The 5100-nt window shown below is 47.3% G+C and overlaps 1 long non-coding RNA gene across 1 annotated transcript; it reads right to left on the bottom strand.

Moving 5' to 3' along the window:
* Window positions 1-644: 644 nt before the first annotated feature.
* Window positions 645-3791, bottom strand: LOC134485696 (uncharacterized). The gene is made up of 3 exons (XR_010063968.1): window positions 3109-3791; window positions 2428-2493; window positions 645-1876 (listed from the first exon to the last, which is right to left on the bottom strand). It is a non-coding gene; the product is annotated as an uncharacterized LOC134485696 (long non-coding RNA).
* Window positions 3792-5100: the final 1309 nt, after the last annotated feature.

Genomic DNA, 5100 nt, shown 5'->3' with positions numbered 1-5100 from the left:
GGCTTGTCTCACACTTAGAATTCTCAAGGACTGGGGAGATAGTTCAGCCAGTAGTAAGTAGTCTTTGCCATATAACCATGAGGATGCAAGTTGGGTTCCCTGGTGCCTCATTGAAGAGGCCACACCTGCCTGGCCCTTTCTGCCTCAAGAGGACACTTAAGAGACAGCAATCTGAAGTCAGGACAGGGGCTCTCATCAGAAGTCAGCTGCACTGACCGCCTGATCTTGGAATTACAGCTCACAGCACGGAAGGAAGTACATGATTTCCACCATGATGATGATGAACTGAACCTCTGAAACTGTAAGCCAGCCCCAACTAAACATTTGTCTTTATAAGAGTTGCCTTGGTCATGGTGTCCTTTCATAGCAATGGAAGCCCCAACTAAGATAGAAATCGTTACCAGAGACTGTAGTATTGCTGTGATAGGCATGCACACGCACACATACCCATGCACACACACATGTGCACACACACGCACACATGCACACGCACACACATGCACACTCACCACACTCACCACACTCATCAGGATCTCACCCTCAGGACAATCAGCTCCCAGAGGTTCTCCCTCCAACGAGCACAGTGGCATTAGATGTAAACGTCTGAATTAAGGACAGACAGTTTATAAAATGATCTGTGTGGAACGACACCAGAAAGCCAATAAAGAGGGCTAGCAAGTTCTTTGTTTTGTTTTGTTGTTGTGTTGTTTTGTTTTGTTTGTTGCTCTTTTTTTACTCACTAGGGGACCCTGGAGCACCTGGAACTCACTAAGTAGGCCAGACTAGCCTCAAATTCACAGACATCCACCAGCCTTTGACCCCTGAGTGCTACAATCAAAGGTGTGCACCACTGCCGTTGGCCTGACCTTTGGATGTTTAAAGATCTGAGCAAGCAACTCATTTAAGAACATTTTCCCCAATAAAATGTAGCTTCTCCAAAGCAACAACAACAAAAATAGCAAAAACAAATGTAGCTTTTTCAAAAGATCAGCTGTTTGCCTGAGACACGTCGCTACATAGCTCAAGCCACCTTTGAACTGTGTGCTCCTCTTGTGAGCTAGGATAATACACAGGCACCAGAACACACTCGGCTTAGAAGTTAATACCAACAGCTCTACAAATTTGGGGGATTTCTTTAACAGATGTACTTATTTCCCTCTACAAATTAATAAAGTCTATTAATCTGTTCTATAGTGGAAACCACTTCATCAGTTTACAGTGAGAGCCTGTCTTAGAGTTTCCATTGCTGTGAAAAGACATCATGACTAAGGCAACGTTTTTCTTCACACTCAGATAATTTCTAATGTTGTTGTAGTTGTTGCTGTTGTTGTTGTTGTTACTTTTCATTTTACATTCTGCTCACTGCCTCCCTCCCAGTCACCCCCTCCAACAATCCTTCTCCATCTGCCCTTATCGTCTCCTCTGAACAGGTGGGGACTTCCCTGGTATCCCCCTACCGTGGCACATCAAGACTCTATGAGGCTAGGCCCATCCTCTCCCACTGAGGCCAGACAAAGCAGCCTGGCTTGAACGTATTTCCACATACAGGCAACAGCTTTTGGGATAGCCTCAGCTCCAGTTGTTTGGAACCCACATGGAGACCAAGCTACACATCTGCTACATGTGTGCGGAGAGACCTAGGTCCAGCCGGTGTATGCTCTTTGGTTGGTGGTTCAGTCTCTGAGACCCCCAAGGGTCCAGGTTAGTTGATTTTGTTGGCCTTGTTGTAGAGTCTCTATCCCTTAGGGGCTGCAATTCTTCCTCTTATTAGTCCATAAGAGTCCCCAGCATCCATCCTCTGTTTGGATGTGGGTGTCTGCATATGTCTGGATCAGTTGCTGGGTAGAGCTTCTCAGAGGACAGCCATGCTAGGCTCCTGTCTCCAAGCAAAACAGAGCATCATTAATAGTGCCAGGGATTGGTGCTTGCCCATAGGGTGGGTCTCAAGTTGGGCCAGTTATTGGTTGTCTGTTCCCTCAGTCTCTACTCCAACCCCCATCCCTGCATTTCTTGTAGACAGGATAAATGTGGGGTTGAAAGTTTTGTGAGTGGGTTAGTGTCACTATCACTCCACTGGGGGTCCTGCCTGTCCCCAGGAGGCAGCCTCCCCAGGCTCCAAATCCCCAATGCTGTAAGTCACAGCTAATGCCACCCCCATTGGTTCTTAGGCAACTCCCCTATCCCAGGTCTCCATCTCTTCCTGAAGATGACCCCCACTTCCCCACCCCTGTCAGTTGCAGATTTCCATTTTAACCCTCCCACTCCCCTCTCTCTCCAAGTTCCCTCCCTCTGACTCTTTACCCCCTTCTGAGTGAGATTCAAGCATCCTCCCTTGTACTTTCATTCTTGTTTAGCTTCTTTGGGTCTGTGGGATGTACCATGGGATTGTATTTTATGGTTAATATCCACTTATAAGTGAGTACATACCCCACGTGTCTTTTTGGGACTGGGTTGTCTCACTCAGGATGATATTCTCAAAGGCCATCCATTTGCCTGCAAAATTCATGATGTCTTTGTTTTTTCATAGCTGAATAGTATTCCATTTTGTAGGTGTACCACATTTTCTTTATCTAGTCTTCAGTTGATGAACATCTAGGTCGTTTCTAGTTTCTGACTCTTATGAATAAAGCAGCTAAGAACACAGTTGAGCAAATGCCTTTGTGGGATGGTGGAGCATTGTACTGGCTGGTTTTGTGTATCAACTTGACACAAGCTGGAGTTATCACAGAGAAAGGAGCCTCAGTTGAGGAAATGCCTCCATGAGATGCATCTGTAAGGCACTTTCTCAACTAGTGATCAAGGTGGGAGGACCCAGCTCATTGTGGGTGGAGCCATCCCTGGGCTGGTGGTCTTGGGTTCTATAAGAAAGCAAGCTGAGCAAGCCAGGGGAAGCAAGCCAGTAAGCAGCACCCCTCCATGGCCTCTGCATCAGCTCCTGCTTCCTGACCTGCTTGAGTTCCAATCCTGACTTCCTTTGGTGATGAACAGCAATGTGGAAGTGTAAGCTGAATAAACCCTTTCCTCCCCAACTTGTAACACAAGCATCTTTTGGGTATAGTCCCAGGAACAATTTATAAAGGCAAATATTTAGTTAGGGGGTTGGCTTACAGTTTCAGAGTTTCAGTCCATTATCATCACGGCAGGAAACATGGCATCATGCAGGCAGACATGGTGGTCAAGAGACTGGAGAGACAGCTCAGCAGTAAAGAGAACTGGTTACTTTTCCAGAGGACCCAGGTTCAATTCCCAGCACTTACATGGCAGCTTACAACCGTCTGTGACTCCAGTTTCAGGGGATCTGACATCCTCACACCAACGGAAAGAAAATAAAAGTTAAATAAATTGGGGGGGGGGGCGGCTGGAGAGATGTCTCAGCAGAGCACTGACTTGCTCATGCAAAGGTCCTAAGTTCAATTCCCAGCAAGCACATGGTGGCTTACTTCTTCTGGTAATTTTGAAGACAGCTAATGTGTACTCATATACATAAAATAAATACTTCTGAGAGAGAGAGAGAGAAAGAGAGAGAGAGTGAGAGAGAGAGAGAGAGAGAGAGAGAGAGAGAGAGAGTGTCAAACTAGGCATGTAGGTAGTGCATGCCTACAATCCAAACAGGTGGGAGACAGAGGCTGCCTGCCAATCAGTGGCTCAAAGCCAGTCTTGGCTGCACTATTACCAAACAAAACGAAACAAAGGAGCAAGCACCAACGTGTGCTTTCCTGGTGATCACACTCATAAGCCCAACTAAAAAGGAGTGTATATTCCTCACACCTAAGCAGAGCAATGGGGGTAAAACTCAGGATCTTGTGCTGGGTAAAAGGGAAAGAGGAGGAGGAGGAGGAGGAGGAGGAGGAGGAGGAGGAGGAGGAGGAGGAGGGGGGGGGGAGGAGGAAGAGGAAGAGGAGGAGGAGGAAGAGGAGGAGGAGGAGGAGGAGGAGGAGGAGGGAAATTCACTAAGTATCAGTTCCAGGGATAGAGCCAACGGCTAGATCTAGCACTCACAGTACAGTCAACAGTTTCAAGTGTGACTTTTGCCCTACAAAGGGCAACACTGTGGAATGTGAGCCTAAGTTTTCACTGGCAAAGCTGACTGGAAAAAAGAACCCACAAAGACCTGAGGGAAGTACAGTCAGTTCTCTTTCCTGTCCTCTCTTTTCTTTCTTTCCTTTAAGCACTTCTGGGGACTGAACAGAATTGTCTCCATTCACCTTAGGCAAGCACCAGAGTTCCCAGTGTGTCTTGCAATTTTTACTTCTGACCCACAGGTCTTGTCAAGTGGCACAGACTTGCCCTAAACTTGCTTTGTTGTCCAGGCCTTGAACTTACCACCTCCTACCTCCTCCCCTTGAGTAGCTGAACCCTCCACGCCTCTGGGTGCTAGGATTAGAGGCGTGAATCAGCAGGCCATCTTGGATGCTCAGAGTCTTAACTGTCCTACCTCTGTGGGGGAATCTTCTCCTTGTGAGTTTCTCCAGACATAAAATTTGCGTTTAGCTGAGCATAAAGATTACTCTTGCTGGAGACATAGGTCTGTGGCTACTCCTGACAAGCCAAAGGGAAACTAAGTTGTTGTCAAAGGAAGAATTTTCTGTCACCACTTTTATCAAATAACCAACTGTTGGGGTTGGTTCCAATGTTTTGAATTAATCAGGATCTGCATGTCCCAATGCTGACGTCCTTGTACCCAATTGTTTGTTTGTTGTGGGTACAGCAAACTTTATTGATGGTATTCAAGAGAGTAGAGAGGGCTCCCTAGGCCCCTCCTGTTATCATGGGGGTCTAGGATGGAAATTGTGAGGGAGACGCTCAGTCTTGGGGGCCGAATTGGGAGGCAACTGAGGGCCTCTCTCTTGCTCTCAGTGTCCTTGCTGGGGTGGGTGGTCCCGATCAATGAAGAGCCAACAGCCAATGGCTGGGAGGAGAGAGAGGGGCAGAGCTTTTAGATTTGCACGGGCTAGGAACTGGGAGAAAGGAAGAGGGAGATTCACCATGACTCAGGGAAGAAGGATGGGACGTAAGAGCTGCAGGAGAGAAAGCCAATCAACCATGTGGACTTGGGCTGGCAGGGAAAAGTTTAGGAGTACCCAACCTTTGAGCTAGTCA

The sequence above is a fragment of the Rattus norvegicus genome, chromosome 2 (assembly GCF_036323735.1).
Source record: "Rattus norvegicus strain BN/NHsdMcwi chromosome 2, GRCr8, whole genome shotgun sequence".
Classification (NCBI taxonomy): domain Eukaryota; kingdom Metazoa; phylum Chordata; class Mammalia; order Rodentia; family Muridae; genus Rattus; species Rattus norvegicus.
This window is presented reverse-complemented; position numbering and strand designations above follow the sequence as displayed.